Source organism: Euphorbia lathyris, chromosome 7 (genome assembly GCF_963576675.1).
Source record: "Euphorbia lathyris chromosome 7, ddEupLath1.1, whole genome shotgun sequence".
Lineage (NCBI taxonomy): Eukaryota > Viridiplantae > Streptophyta > Magnoliopsida > Malpighiales > Euphorbiaceae > Euphorbia > Euphorbia lathyris.
The window spans coordinates 44,157,967-44,175,238 of NC_088916.1; the positions used below are offsets into that span (position 1 = coordinate 44,157,967).

Consider the following 17,272-nt stretch of genomic DNA (forward strand, 5'->3'; position numbering starts at 1 on the left):
TTCCTCAGTAGTCCTTTGTTGCAATATAACATTAACAACAACATCATATAATATTTTGGACGCATATATTATTGGCAACACAGGCTAAATTACAGCAGCCATTGACAACATTTAATGTAATGTGAATATAATGAATGATATGATATCATTCGTTCATGACCAAAATAATTCTAAATACCAAAATTGTTATGCAATTGGTTATCTTAAAAGCTATTGGGGTTATATTGCATCACGAATATTAGAAATTACAAGAATTAAGAAAATAGAAGGAAAATGAGGGAATAATAGTTTAGATATTTCTCATTAATAGATATTGCTCAAGGCATGGACAAATTATTAGAAGCATTTGGTTTTCCATGTCAACGGATAACCTTCCATATATATTTTTCTATGTATAACATAGACCCACACATGTTATAAGAGGTATCACTATTTTAATTATTAAGCGGGATCACAATACATGTATCCAAATATGAAATTTGGGGTCCTCCAAATGACATGGAAGAACGAGTACTTAATATAAAAACTTCAATGCATGACCTTATATTAGCTAGTTATAGCTAATGTCACCAATGGTTACATAAAGAATCACATATGTCATAACAAACTCACTAAGAGCCAAAATAGCTAATAACCTAAAGCAAGGTAATAATATCTAGCCTCGGTAGTCTATAAGAATTTGATAGAAATAAGAAAATACATAATAATAAATAAGTAATTGAAATTAACTGATATAGATAAATACCCTTTTTAACCCTTTTACTTCTTACGACGTGTATATGTTACAATACCTCCATTGCAGAACATCCTTAACTCCAATAATAGATGAAATCAAGAAACCAACATAGAATATTCTACCTAAGATGCATTCAAAACTGATAAACATGACCACCGTATCAAAAATAGAGAAACTACATCATCATTCACTAGGGCATTACAAGTATTAAGGACCTTAATAGGTTGAAGAATAATAAGGTCATCTTCAATGGGAGAAAAGATAGTGAGAGGAAAGGAGGAGGCGTCTGACTTATTTTTAAGAAGGGAAACATAGAAAATAAGATGCACCATGCTTGTAGAAGGAAGCTTAAGCTTATATGCAACTTTTCCCATCTTAGCTATGATATTATTAGGACTAAAAAACTTAGTTGAGAGCTTATGAGAACTGCGCTGAGCAAGAGAAGATTGCCTATAGGGATACAGCTATAAAAATATCCAATCAACCATTTTAAACTCCTTATATGTCATGTGTTTATCTGGAAACTGTTTCATTCTATTTTGAGTTTGGGCTAAGCAATCTTGTAGTATCTGATTCATCTGTTGTCTAGTAACTAGGACATCTTCAACTGCAGCTACATTAAAAGTAGCGTTAGGAAGGATAGGTAAAATTAGGGCATGTCCATACAAAGCCTGGAATGTTCTCATCTTCAGAGCATTATGATATGTAGAGTTATACCAGTACTTTGTAAGACTCAGCCAGCTAGCCCACTCTTAGGACAATGGAAGCACATACTACACAAATAACCCTCTAGGCATTGATTGAGATGTTCATACTGTCCATCAGTCTGAGGATGTTAAGCATTGCTTAAAAGAAATTGGGTGCCCATAAACTGCATCAGTTCCTTCCAAAAAAAGGCTAGTGAAGATTCTACCATGATTAAAAAAATCATTGTCTTTAGTGATGAGGGAATCTCTTTGAGAAAACCAACCCAAGAGTGAAGGTGGGCTCACACAGCGTGTCATGGCACATGTGTGATGATAGTGGGCCTATTAACAAGATTACTATATGGTATAAGTTCCCAATACCAAGGCTTAATGACATTCTAGGCCAACTTTGTTAGTTAGAGGTCTCCTTAAAGATCGATTTGCAGAGTGGTTATCACCAAATATGAATCTGAGATTAGTGGAAGATGACCTTCAAGACACGGGATGGATTGTATGAGTGGCTGGTGATGCCATTTGGGATGACAAATACTCCAAACACTTTTATAGGGTTAATGGACCAAGTACTCCGTCTGGTGACCAAAAAGTTTGTAGTAGTGTATTTCGACGATATCCTCATCCATAGTCAAACCTTGGAGGAACATGTGGAGCATTTGAGGGTTGTGTTAGACTCGTTGAGAAAGCACCAATTATATGCTAATTCTAAGAAATGTAATTTTGTTATGGAAAGCTTGATTTTCTTCAGATATGTGGTGAGTGGAGGTGGAATTCGGGTTGATGAAGAGAAAGTTCGAGCCATATGGGATTGACCGACACCTACGAATGTGGGAGACATCTGAAGCTTCCATCGGCTAGCAACATTTTACCAAGGATTCATCTGGAATTTCACCACTATAGTGGCACCCTTGACTGAGTGTTTGAAAAAGGGGAGAGGGTTCAAGTGGGAGGAAGAGCAAAAGAGCAGTTTTGCATTGATCAATGAGAAGTTGAGTACGACATCAGTACTAGCTTTTTCTGACTCTGGGAAGCTCTTTGAAGTGGAGTGTGATGTAAGTGGGGTTGGTGTTGGGGGATTTCTCATGCAAGAAAAGAGGTTGATAGCTTATTTTAGTGAGAAGTTATGCTTATCGAGGAAAAAGTGGGCCACGTACGATAAAGAGTTTTATATCATGGTGAGAGTTTTGAAGGCGTGAGAGCACTATTTAATGGGAAGGAATTTGAACTCTATACCGACCACCAAGCTTTGAAGTATTTGGGAAGCTAAAAACAACTTCGGGTCTCGATGCATGCTAGGTGGTTCGTGATAAGGTATTTTACCCCTATCTTTTAATACGGTTTTCGGGATTATTTCGTATCATTTTGAGTCATTTTGTGCCATTTTTATAGTTTTAATCTTTATTTCGTCAACTTTAAGTTTTTATTTACTTCCATACCACTTCCTTATGTTTATGTTTAATTTATCTAATTTTCAATAAAAGAATGCCAAATTTAATTTGAGCTTATTTTTAGTCCAATTTCCACATAATCAATTTACCAAAAATAAATCAATTTGACTTGGTATTTAATGGTATTTTTGGTAAATTAATTAAATGTATTTTGGTACTCTAATTTAATGGGATTTTCCTTGAGATTTTATGGAGATTTTCAGGATTCTCAACCTACGAGTGTAGTTGACCAGGGATCGCGAAGATCGGCTCTGCATGCAAGTCAACCATGTTTGTTGGTCCCGTGTAACGTGACAAGATTAGTTCCAAGGCAGGGGGGTTAGAAACTATTTATAAATTTTCACGTTAGGCTGACTGTCAATTCTTAACTTAGACTTTCTCGAAGTCTTTTAGCACAGTGACACTGAGTAAGTTTCAGATACAAGCTTAGTCAACAAGTGACTAAGTCTGAATCTGTCCTTGAGTCAGGAAATAGCACTTGAGTTTATTCCTGAACTTAGCTTCTCAGTTCACTCAACTCAGCTGATGTTCTTTTTAGTGTTTAACTAGGCAGTATTATAGCAAGCAATAATTTAAGGAGATAAGGGTTAGAAAGATATTACTCAGTAGACGTATCCTGGTTCGGCCTCTCCGCCTACGTCCAGTCCCCGAAATTCCTTCTGAGCTTTTCAGAATCCTCTACTGAGCTCTTTAAAGGTAGAGCACAAACCTTTTACAATAGAAAGCTGAGTATACAAGAGTACCTTCCTCTATTCCTCTACTCACTCCTCTTTCTACCGCTGAGTACTATGACCGAGTACTCAGCTTCTCCTTTCTATAATTCTAGAAATGATAAGTGTTTGTTTGTCCTAAACAATAATTGCTAAGACACTTTAGATGATTTAGATCACTCTAGACTTTTACACAGGATTGGAATTGATGTAAGATTTGCTTTGCTTTTCTCACAGAACTTCGAATAACAATTTGGTCAGCGTTTCGACTTGATTGAAGATCTGCATCGAATGAAGCGTTTGAGTGGCCTATTTGTAGTGACACTTGATGCACCGGTAATTTCGAATTTCGAAATAACCGTTGGAGGGAAACGGCTTCCTGTCGCTTTCACTCAGTACGTGCTCAGCGTCCCCGGCCAATCAAATTCTTGTGTTTTCTGTCTTCGGCAGTGCTCAACAGCTTTCCGTCAGACAAGACAGAATGTCTCCACATTTATGGTAAAGTCTTCCAGACAGCTTTCTGCGTCTTCTGAACTTTACCCAAAGTAGAAATACTTTGTCTTCAAGTTTATTCAGGTCAGCCGCTAACCTGACTTTCTTGTCGCTCAACTCAGCAGCTTCATCTTGAAGCTTTTGGTCGAAGGCTTCTCGATCCTTCTCATTGTTGGGCTTGCGTTTTACTCAGTACGAGCTGCGTTTTGATCTTGGGTCGTGAGGCTTTCATCCATTGACTTGGGCTTGACTTTCTCTTGTGGGCCTTTAGGCCTTACAACTTAATGTCTTATAGATTAAGTAACTCAACATTGAACAAACACATTAGTATGAATAAATCAAAACATTTAAATTTAATGTGTTAGAATATTTTTATCATGGAGATTTAATTCTTGTTAAATAATTTTGTCAAATCAAAATCATGTGGAAAGGTGTTTCAACAATGTTTGGCAACTGGTTGACTTACCCAAGGGTAGAAGGGCAATTGAGAACAAGTGAGTTCTCAAGATTGAGCGAACGGATGACAGAAATATCGAAAAATATAAGGCTCGCCTAGTCACTAAGGGTTATATGCAGTAGGAAGGAATAGACTCTAGGGAGACTTTTTTTCCTGTTGTGAGATTTAGTTCCATAAAGCTCATACTTGCAATTCTAGCAAGTTTGGACCTGGAGCTACACCAAATGGATGTTAAGACTGCTTTTCTCAATGGAGAAGTGGAAGAAGAAATTTTCATACAACATCATGTAGGTTTCATTCAAGAATGCATCGAACAAAAGGTTTTCAAACTGATCAAATCGATCTATGACCTTAAATAGACTTCAAGGCAATGGTATCTTCATTTTCATAATGAGATGAAATGGAATGGCTTCAAGCAGATTGAAGAAGACCATTGTGTTTGTACCAAGCACTGCGGAAATAAGTTTGTCATTCTATCATTGTATGTTGATGATACCCTAATCGTAGGGAATGACAAAACTTATATAGATCACACCAAAGCTTGGCTTAGTTCAAGTTTTGAGATGAAAGACATGGGAGAAGCAATCTATACCCTTGGTGTCAAGATCACAAGGGATTGCTCTAAGAAATTATTAGCTTTGTCTCAAGAGAATTACATTTACAAAGTTCTTGAGCAATTTAATATGTGAAACTGCAAACCCATTGATAGCCCAATGAGCAAAGATTATAGTCTAAGCTTAAAAATATGCCCAAAGGCACAACAAGAAATCCATAAAATGAAAAATGTGGTTGGTAGCCTTATGTATGCCATGTTATGCACCAGGCCTGATATTTGCCATATTGTCGGGATGCTAAGCAAATATCAATCCAACCTAGGCTAAGCTCATTGGTCTTCTATGAATAGAATACTGAGATATCTCAAAGGAACAATAGACTATTCTCTGTGTTACCAAGGAAATAGTCTTCCATGGAGAGGATACACAAATGCAGATTGGGTTGGAGAGTTGGATGAGAGGAAATCCACATATGGCTACGTATTCTTGCTCGGAAATAAGGCAATATCTTGGAGCAATAAGAAACAGACTTGTATAGCCTTATCCACCATAGAAGCTAAGTACGTGTTGTTAGAGTTTAGTGTCCTATAGACAATTGTTGTAGGATATAAACTATTTGTAAGCGAATTGTTCATTATCGTTTGTTTTATAAGATATAGTAAGTTTAACTATATAAAGGCATTAATCTTTTTATCAAAACTAATTAAGTTAAATAAAAGAAATCCCAAGTTTATTTAAGTGATCATAAAGTGTTCATACAAGCATGAAGTGCGACTAAACTTTATAATAAACCAATAAACTTAAAACAACCCCAAGTCAAGTAATATGTTTATGGGATTAACATAATGCTGTTGAGACTTGCATGTAATAATGTCTTCTGTTGTGAACAGAGAGCTGATCTCACAAGCTTTAGATATGGAGATATCTAGACAGTTACATGGATCCGGTGAAGGATTTCATTAGGATTAGGGACCCGACTTGAGATAACAGGATGGATGGATTTATCCGAATAACACATTTTTCATCTCAAATAGTATTAGTAGGTATAAGTAATCATCAGACTCAACTAAACATTAATTAGTGATTCTGGATTATGGAGTGTGGTGCTTTGACTCTATTCAAACACGATCCACTACAGAGGGGACTCTGGGGTGTGTGAGGCAGACATTGGATATCACATAAAGTAATTGCAGGATAGTTGATAACATCGTGATATTCTCCACGGGATCAAAGAGGATATTTACCAAAACGGCAACGTATTGGGAACGCCAGGGAAGTAGTGGCGTATCGAGCAAGTCATCTCGGTGGCGGATCTCCTAGATTCTACCGCACGTTATCCGTAGTCAAACCAATGTGAGACCCGCCATCACACCTCGACCTGCCCGCCGAACGGTAGAGCCGATTCCCAATAAAGGCAATTAATGAAGCATTAATGAGCTAACCGCCACACTTAAGGGAGACCCGTAACCACCATTAATTGGGCATTAATGGAGACTTTTTGTTTACTGAAAGTTATGATCATATGACTATAAATAGCTTGCACCCCAAGCTATTGAGGTACACATACATTCACTCTCTCAAACCCTACTTTGTCAATACAGTTTATTCTATATTCCATTACTGACTTTGGCATCGGAGCTTCCCCCCGTCGAACCCAACGACGCCCCCCACAGGGAAGGAATCCAATCAGAAGTTCATCACTAGTTATCAATTGGTGCGGTGAACGTGGAAGTTCTAAATTAAAAAGGACTTAGTTCATAAGTTAAACATGACAAACGGGGAATCCAACCCCTCAATAGGTGCTTCGGTACCACCCATACCACCATCAATTAATCCCACTACAGGCGCTGGTCGCGCTAATCCCACCCTAGGCGCTGGACGCGTCGATCCTGATGCGCCAATCATCCATGACGAAGGGAACATGTCGCCAGAAACCCTTTTGGATATTTGCGCAAGTACCGTGGGCCGAGAGCATGGACCTATTATGGAAGGTCGATTAAGAGCATTCTTGACAAACCGAGATGTAGGTGGAGCAACGACCGGGGCTGCCTTCCCACCTAATCACCGTCCGCCCCTATCGCAATGGCAGAGCGCCAATGTTATGTCTAATGCACGTCGTGACTCGTCATTCTTTTCCTCTCAACCCATAGATTCGACAATTGTCAGCCTGGGGCTCGGCAACAATCCGCCATTAAACCAAGCATTATTTCATGATATACGAGAAGGAAGTCGTAGAAATGATCGGCCTCTCTTGGAAAACACGGCAAACCCAGGAATCACTATTGGCGGATCTCGAGCTCCGCCAGCACAAGCGGATCAGGGAAAAAATAACACAGCAACGGATCCCCCAAAAGGCAGACGTGATGGTCACAGACGTAAAAAACGGACCCGATCACATAAGGAGAGACGGTCTAGGTCTCGTTCTCACCGCAGACGCAAAACTAAATCCCCTCGATGAAGAAAGTCACCCTCCGGACATAGAAAAAACTAGCACCGGGCTGGATCGCCTCGCCAGGTCGTACAACACCCCCAGCCAGATGGAGATAATCGGGGACGATCTCCACCACGAGGGCGGTCTCCACCCAGAGGACGAGGAGGCGGTAGTTCGCCATCAAACCCTTCGTCAGAGTCTAGTTCCTCATCTTCGTAGCGAAGCAGGTCCCATAGTAGAAGGCGTTCTAGAAGGGGTCGAGGTTCTATGGCGGATCAGATCAGGGATGAGGTACGTAGACAGAACGAAGAGAATGTCAGGCGTAATCCGTTTGCTAATCGGGAATCGCCCTTCACCGCATGGATCGAGGCCGAGGAGACGGATAGGCATTTTAAAATCCCAAATATACCAGCCTATTCGGGCGAGGATAATCCTGAAGCCCATGCAAGGAAGTACCGCATGTTGCTCGGGCTTAATCATGCAAGTGAAGCTATGCAATGCCGAATGTTCATCACCACACTAAAAGGTCCGGCCTACGGTTGGTTCCAATCTCTCCGCCCAGGATCGATAAATATCTGGGATCAATTGAGTAGAGAATTCTGTTCAAAATTCGCAGGAAGCATCCCTCCAGTGGTTAAATCGCGAAAACTCTTCGAGTTAAAACAAAAAGAAAACGAACCTCTTCGGGAGTATGTCGACAAATTCAATAAGTTGTGCATCCGCATTGTTGATGTGGATCTCTCCATGGCAGTGGAAGCACTCGTAAAAAACACAACATGCAAGAGCTTGCAGGAGGATCTGATCAGAAATAAACCACAGGATATGGCGGAGCTGATAGACAGGTGCAAAGACTTCATGGAAGTCGATGACATTCGCAGAGAGTCGGCATCTCCACCCAGGAAAGGAAGGGGTGAATCTCGGAGACGAGATAAAGAAAAAGAAAGGCTCTCTGACTCATCCTCCCGAAACAGGCGAAGAGGCTCTAAGAACAAATCAACATACACGACATCGTTCACGCCATTGAACGCCTCCAAAAGTGAAGTACTAATATGGATAGAGAACAGCCAGCATAAGCGGAGCATTTCATACCCCGAACCAAAAAGGGGAGAGTACACTAACACGGGGAAAACCCCCAAAAATTATTGCAAATATCACAGGAAGAACGACCATGATACAGATGCATGATGGGAGTTGGCTAGAGAAATCGAGAGGCTTATCGAGAGAGGAAAGCTGGACAAGTTTATCCAAAACGATAGAAAGGGAGATGGTGACAAGCCCAGAGATGAGCCGAATAAGAAGGCTAAAGGGGTCATTAATGTTATTGCTGGTGGACCAGGATATCAGCCTACGGTAAAAAAAGCAAAGACTATTGCTTTAGATAGAGCGTCACTTAACTGTCCCTTCGCAGATGTAGGTCCGGCTATCTCCCCACATGCAGACGCCCTCATCATCACTATGATGGTGGAAGGATGGGAAATGAAGAGAGTGATGGTAGACACTGGCAGTTCTTGTAATGTCATCACTAGGGGTACGTTCGCCAAGCTCAAGGTTGACCCTATTCAAATTGAGACCACCATCGTAGATATCCTGGGAGTGACGGGTCACACAATCCAGACAAAGGGTCAAGTAACACTGGAATGCGAATTGGCAGATGATGACCAAGTATGGATGGGAGATCTGGAGTTCTCCATCATGGATGGTCAATTAGCATACAATATCATCCTAGGGCGACCTTTCCTCTCAGAAGTGGCGGCTCTCATATCAATTCGCCATTTGACGATGTACATCCCTACTGCCAAGGGAGGAGTAATGATCAAAGGGAGCCAGAAAGTTGCCCAGGAGACATATTCGGCATCTCTGTCGATTCGCCCACGGTCTAATGATGATGATGAAGAAGAACTTGTTACGGCTGCCCTTGGAGATACGGAAATGTTTCTCATGGCAAAGGACAAGCAGGTACGAATTGCCAGAGGGATAAAAGAAGAGGTTAAAAGGGACATCACAAAGGTTCTTCTCGAGTTCGAGGGTGTGTTCGCATGGAAAGATGAGATCCTCACAGGAATCAGTCCGAATGTGATCACCCATAAACTCAATATCGCCGAAGATGCGGTCCCTGTAGCGCAAAAGCGGAGGAATCATGGCCCAGAGAGATAAAAAGTGATTGAGGAAGAGGTCTCTAAGCTGAGGAAGGCGAACGCCATCGAAGAAGTTATTTATACACAGTGGCTGGCGAATGTGGTTCTAGTCAGGAAGGCAGGCGGATCATACCGCATGTGTATTGACTTCACAGATCTAAACAAAGCTTGTCCCAAAGACAACTATCCTCTGCCTTGTATTGATATCCTAGTTGATGGAACCGCTGGGCACGCGATGTATTCCTTCACGGATGTGAAATCTAGCTATCACCAGATCCCGATGGAACCATCTGACAAGATCAAGACCTCCTTCGTAACACACCAGGCGACCTACTGTTTTAAGGTTATGCCCTTCGGACTCAAAAACGCTGGAGCTACTTATCAGCGAATGATGAATAAAATATTCGAAGGAAGGAAATGTGACAACTTCTCGGTCTATGTAGACGACATGATCATTAAAAGCGCCACTATAGAGAAGCATGTAGAGGACATAAGGGAGGTCTTGGGAGTCCTTCGTCATCATAACATCAAGCTTAATCCTGAAAAGTGTACTTTCGGGGCAACTTATGGAAAATTCTTGGGATACATGATCAGCCAGAAGGGAGTGGGCCCCAACCCAAATAAAATCAAGGCGGTGCTAGACATGAAAGAGCCACAAAATGTCAGAGAAGTACAACGCCTTAACGGGCGGATCATAGCGCTTGGCCGGTTCATCTCCTGCTCTGCTCGTAGATGCCAACCTTTTTACCAAGTGATCAAAAAGCAGAAAGGCTTCGAATGGAATGAAGATTGCGAACAAGCCTTCGAGGGAATCAAGCGCTTCCTATCAGAACCGCCTCTAATGAGCAGACCTTTGGAAGGTGAGAACTGTTGTCCTCAAATGTGACTCTAGCAAGTGTACTAGATACAAGTAATAAAGTGATAAGTCAAGTATCGTCTCCACAGGGATTGAGATCCAAAATTATATGAGAAAATCGTTGCTGAACAGTGTGTGTGTGTAAAGGTATCTTCTTAGTAGGATTGATTGTTTGAGTTTGGTCAGTTAAGACAAAAGAGTGCTAAAGCTATAAAAGATATGACAAATAGATGACAGTTTAAAGGATAGAATAGGCTAGGCACTGCCGAATAGGTTGTGCAAGGTCATACAACACTCCAACGAATTAGTGACAATACCAATGAAGTCAAAGTATCAGCTTTAATGCCCACTTAAGTCAACTTTCGTGTGTTCTTAAGTTCCTAAGATTTACTAGAACCAATAGCGTCCTAAAGGAACTTTCTTTCTTGCATTAAGATCAAAGCTGCATTTCTGTTAAGAAAACCTTTGACACAACCATCTAACATGTCTGCTTCGATGTTGCGAGATTGATAGAGAAATCAGTGAAGATGCAAGTAGTGTCCTAACATTCATCTATCACATGCATAAATACCGAAGCACAGAAATATAAACCCTCATCAACACATCATTGGTAAAATACTACAAATTCATTGAAAGAGTTATAACACTTACATCACCGGCCCGGACTGGCCGTGCCTATTCAAAATGGATTACTCACTCATATCAAGCAGTGAGTAATCAGAAGTTCTTGTTACATTCAGAAACTCCATTGGAGCGCTTTTCTATCGCCCCTAACAGTGACTTTTCTATTCTAAAACAAATATCTGATGATGCCCCGTCTTTCCTTTGCTACATCTATTTAAAGGAGAAAGACTGGGGCCAAAATTGGTACCCGAAAGTACCCTTTCAAAAGTAGTACAGAAATAAGTCAACACTAACTACAACTAAACAAAATAGAAATGATTATGGATCCTTTTGACCCTTGAACACTCAAGGGTTGAAACTTCTTGTCGTCATGTTACTTTAGGTAATGCCATCGAAACACTTTTCCACCTGCTGCCTCTGCCACGCCCACCTCTGATCTGTCATTGTCCGTCATCAGAATATCCGGCGTTTGACCGCTAGATCATAGAAAGGCTCTACTCCTCTTTGGCAGTTGCGAAACAAGTTATTTCCAGCAAGTTTGGCTTTAATCTTTGCTTATCTGCAAAAAAACATTAATCAGCCCTTTATTCTTGCAATAGAACATAAAAACACCCCAATTCTCGTATGAATATTATGTTAAACTTAGTCAATTTCATGCCTAACAAATACCCCCAAATTGAATCTTTGCTTGTCCTCAAGCAACCAAATGTAAGAAAAAGAATTCAACAGACGAAGAGTTAGGAATGAAATAATACAGAGAAAGATATGGAGAAAAAAAATTGTTTTGTTCAGCAGGGTAGTTAACAGATGCGTGCTATGATTTTATTGAAAAGTTAAAGCCTGTTTTAAACTGTGTGCCTTTAATCGAGAAATTCCTTAAAGCTTAAAATTAGACTTCTACTTTCACAAGGAGCAACTAACTCGCCATACATGCCTCACTAGGGACTGGAATAATTCACTCACTCTCGTATGGCATTTATTTACCATAGGGAAAAGAATGCAATTTCACCTTAGCTCAGTCACCACACCCTTAGGGTGTGAGTTTGCCTTTTGGTCCTGAATCTATGGGTCAAAATTCTTCCAAACATAGTCCAAAGGACTTGACAAAGGTTGTAATGTTAGGCTCAGGTTCTGGTTTGACAGTGAGAGGCTATTTAAGTGTATAAATTCTGTCTTTATGCAAATTATTTAACCTACTCAGCTTTCAACATCTTATCATTTCTTTCCTTACCCGACCCACACAGCCTGATTCTCATAACAAACTACCCTTTCTATTCATATCAATCATTAAATATCTTTCCAACCAAACACATAATTCTCAGGTTCCTTTCTATCTTATCTTTAGCATTATCTGCTCAATTGCCTTTGTTTTCCTGATTTGTGTGTCTTTAAAAACACATGATTTCAAATTAAGCAGTTGGTTTTGAAGGACAAGACAGAATTCAGGTTATTTAGGAATATCAGTGAAAGGAATGGGTTTCTTTGCATAGTTTTCAAAAAGAACAGGTTATGGCTCAAGTTGGTTATCCTAAAATGTGAGTGCAAAGCACAGGTGGCTCTTTGTGTAGTGGAAAGGGAATCTAGTTGCCTTTTTCTTCCTATGATTGTCAAAAAGAATCTCCATTTCAACAGGGCAGACCAAGGCAAATTCTCCCTAAAGATAGTGAGTGTTGGCCCACTCAGAAAAAAATCAATGCATAATTTAGATGCATTTCCAGGCTCGAGTTCTCACTATTTTTGGGGAAATGCAATTAGGCAAGGGTTACTAATTGTGAAAGAAGATTTAAAAATTCAAAATTTTCGGAACTTCCAGACTCGGGGAGACAAAATTCAAACAACTAAAACTAGACAAACCCATCATAAAACGCACAGTCTGTACAGTGATTCCCGTGAACACAAAACAATCGAATAGAGAATGAATAAACAAGGATATGAGAAAGCGAAGAAAAGATTTAATAAACAAGGAGACTAGACAGCAACGAAAAGATTACAAAGGATATTTACATCAAAGATTCTCAAGGGGATATTTGATATACACCAAATCAATTAAATTAACAACCTGAATAAACATTTATCATGTTATGCCTGCATATATTGTGATTTGTAACTCCCCACCCCCAAATTAAAACGGAACATTGTCCTCAATGTTATCAAGATAGCAGCAAATTATAGATAATAAAAGCATAACAATATAGGCAGAGAGCACAACTTGATAGAGTAAGGGTGTTAGATCTTACCAAATGCTAGGACAGCGACAAAGGTGGCAGATCAGGCGGGCTGGGAAAGAGAGGAGTTAACCTCTCTATCCGTGGTGGCAGGAATGCCCTCCCCTTTCGAGGAAGCATCAGCATTAGCATTAGCATTAGCATTAGCAGGTGTTTCAGGTGTTTGTCTTACCGGACTCTTGACGGAAAAACCGGATAGACTCTCCTTGCCATGCTCCTCAATACAGATGGTTTTGAGCATGTCTATCGATCCCTCTTGTGACTCATACTTTTGCTCAAGTGCAAATATTGTTTCTCGGTTGGCTTGGTTTGGAGCAAACAGGGCGTTGAACTTGTCAAGGATGTCCTCGCTCGAAAGCTTTGCACATTTCTTATAGAAATCCAGATCCTTTGGCCGCTCAACTTGTTCAGAATCCGATGATACCGACACGGTTGGTTCACTTTTCCTCTTCCGGCTTTCGACTTTCCTTGATGCAACAAAGTCCGACATCCAAACCCATTTTCCATTCACCATCTTACCAAACAACATTTTCTGCAGACTCCGGAGATCAATCTGGTCTGGGTGGTGCACAATAGTGAGTCGAGAGTGGTCCTCGGGCTTAAAAACTCCGATAGATTCAGCAATTCTAGTGACAATGCTCCCGCAGCAGATGAGTGAAGAGTTCTTCTTACAAAAAGCACTGATGTACTCCCCAAACCAGTAACCTAAATTCATTCTTGGCCCGATTTCCATACTCCACAAAGCTGTAAGGTCTGCATGCGGCATAGTGGCTTGATTTTCTCGAGCAAAGATTGTGCCGGACACCAGCTAGTGCAAGTAACGAACAACATAGTCATCAATATTTGACGCCTTGGAAATGCTCCCGTCATAATATTGCTGACCGGAAATAGAATTCCAGAAGGCAGTATGGTCAAAGACATCAGGGGTCTTGGTGAATGCTTCCTTGTAGCTCTCGGACTCCAGGTCATCATCGTCCGCAGCGCCTAACATTTGGTTAAACAAGTTGAGCGAAGGCCTCTGAGTGTGACCCATGAGCCTAAAACTGAACTTCCCTTCTTCTTCAGGATCAGTGATCTCAACATCATGCTTGAAAGTAGCCAGGAACTCTAACGTCAGTTCCTTGTATGCCGGCTCCTTTATCTCAAAGAAGCAGCCGAAATGGCCTGCCTCCATGAGCGTGCGCACGCGTTCGTCAAGTTTTAGCCGCTTCAGGGTGTCCCAACAAACTGTTCTTATAGGCCCGAAGTCAAGTTTAGCCAGATCTTCGTAGTACGCTTGCACTATTGCATCTTTGAACTGAGAAAGTTTCTTCACTAGCTTTTCATCCGGAACGAAAGCGACCGTGCTGGGTTCCGTCATCTTGCCTTTTGCCTTTTCTTTCTTGGTCGAGCCCTTGACTTTTACGTGCTTTCCTGAACCGCGAGTTCTCATCTGTAAATCAAACTAAATAGGTGCCTCTGCAACCGTGTATGAGAGAAACAAAAATCTTGGTAAAGGGGAGAGAGAATAGTGCGTAAAGACTAATTACGGTACCCAGCAGTCTGCGTCCTTTAAGTAGAAAAGAGGAGACAGATCTCTTGAACTACCGCCCTAAAGACCGTCTCCTAATCTGCCACCTGGACTAAGTCATATTGATAGATGATTACTCCAGGCGAAAAGACGCGAGGGTACCAAAATTCTTGCATTTACGGCACACTATCTACTTTGTATTTTACTGAGGGGACGATTAGGCTAAAATTACCGCCTAATGAAAGTGGATTTGATGCGTCCCTTATCTTCCTGATATGAGTGTTTATTATTTTTATTTTTATTTTTGAATTTATCCCCCCCCCCCAAAATTATTACGACCTAGCTCCTCATCCCTCCAAAGAATACACAAGCAAAACTTAAAACTTCACTCTTATTGACATGGGTGGAAGTTTTATATCTTTCCTTGTGAATATATTGATTTGGCTTGAATGCATGGTTAAAGCAAAAATGAGACAATGTAATTGTTATCAGGATAATGACTTAACCCATGATGAGGGATATTAAAATAAATAATAATAATAATAAAAACTTGTTTGGAGGGGTACTTTCCTGCTGCAATTGGTGTTTGCAGCGAACACCCTGTGTCTCTGGTTATTGGTGCGGAGGGTCCTGGAAGTGAACAGTGTCAATCTTCCTCTTGTGGTCATTCTCAAGGTACGGTTTGAGACGCTGCCCGTTCACTTTGAAAGGGGCATCACCGTTTTTGAAAATTTCACAGCTCCATGCTCGAACACCTTGTGTACAGTGAATGGTCCTGACCATCACGACTTTAGCTTTACTGGAAACAGCCTCAGCCTTGAATTGTATAACAAGACATTTTGTCCTTCGTGAAAGACCTTTTCCTGGATCTTTTTGTCGTGCCACTATTAGGTCTTCTCTTTGTAGTTTATTGCATTCTCGTACGAGAACAGCCTGAACTCTTCCATGTCACAGAGTTGAAGTTTTCACTGATCTCCAACAGCATGTTGCTCAAAATTTAAAAATGTTAATGCCCAAAAAGCCATGTGTTCCATCTCAACCGGCAGGTGATAAGATTTTCCGTATAACAATCTAAACGGAGACATTCCAATTGGTGTTTTATAGGCCGTCCTATATGCCCAAAGAGCATCGTCAAGCTTGTTTGCCCAGTCTCTCCTAGAACTGCCAACAGTTTTTTCTAAAATTCTTTTGATTTCACGATTGGAAATCTCCACCTGTCCACTTGTTTGTGGATGGTAAGGTGTGGCAATTCTGTGAGAGACTCCAAGCTTGCCCATCAGTTTTTCAAATTTAGCATTGCAAAAGTGGGTTCCTTGATCACTAATGATCGCTCGTGGGACACCGAATCTGGCAAACAGCCTTTTCAGGAATTTTACAACCACACGGGCATCATTGGTGGGACTAGCCATTGCTTCAACCCACTTGCTCACATAATCAACAGCCACTAAGATATATTTATTCCCGAAAGACGTAGGGAATAGACCCATAAAATCTATTCCCCAGATATCAAAAATTTCACAAACAACTATGTTGTTGAGGGGCATGGCATTTCTAGCCGAGATATTGCCTGTTCGTTGGCACTCATTGCAAGTGCTAACAAATAGATGGGCATCTTTAAAAAGTGTTGGCCAGAAAAAACCTGATTGAAGAACCTTGGCTGCAGTTCTGCTAGCGCTATGGTGTCCTCCAGCTTCTCAGTCATGACAATGGCTTAGAACATCCTGTTGCTCCTCCTGAGATATACATCTTCGAATAATTTGATCAGCGCACAACCTGAAAAGATAGGGGTTTTTCCAAAAATAATATTTAATTTCAGCAAAAAAACTTCCTCCTCTGATTAGTGGACAGGTTGTGCGGCTTAAGCGAACTTGCTAGGTAATTAGCAATATCGACAAACCATGGCGCAGACTGTGCGGCATATAGATGCTCGTCTGGAAATTTTTCCAAAATCTCTGGTTGTTCCTGGCTGCCTTGGTGAGAAATCCTTGACAAATGATCATCAGCGACATTTTCCGTTCCCTTTTTACCTTAATTTCGAGATCAAACTCTTGAAGCAATAATAGCCAGCGGATTAACCTAGGCTTAGCATCCTTTTTTGCGAACAAGTAGCGCAACGCAGCGTGGTCTGTGTGCACAACTACTTTGGATATCACTAAGTAGGGCCGAAATTTGTCGAAGGCATACACAACTGCAAGAAGTTCCTTCTCTGTAGTGGTGTAGTTCTGCTGGGCCTCGTTTAACGTCTTGCTTGCATAGTAAATTGGCCTAAACTTTTTCTCTATCCTTTATCCAAGAACGGCTCCCACACAAGTATCGCTTGCGTCGCACATCATCTCAAAAGGTTGCTCCCAGTTGGGTCTTGTCAGTATAGGCGAGTTGATCAGCTTGCTCTT

The 17,272-nt window shown here is 40.9% G+C and overlaps 1 pseudogene; it reads right to left on the minus strand.

Annotated features, from left to right (window-relative positions):
- Positions 1–16,423, minus strand: part of LOC136236089 (uncharacterized) — a 109,265-nt pseudogene extending 92,842 nt beyond the window's left edge.
- Positions 16,424–17,272: the final 849 nt, after the last annotated feature.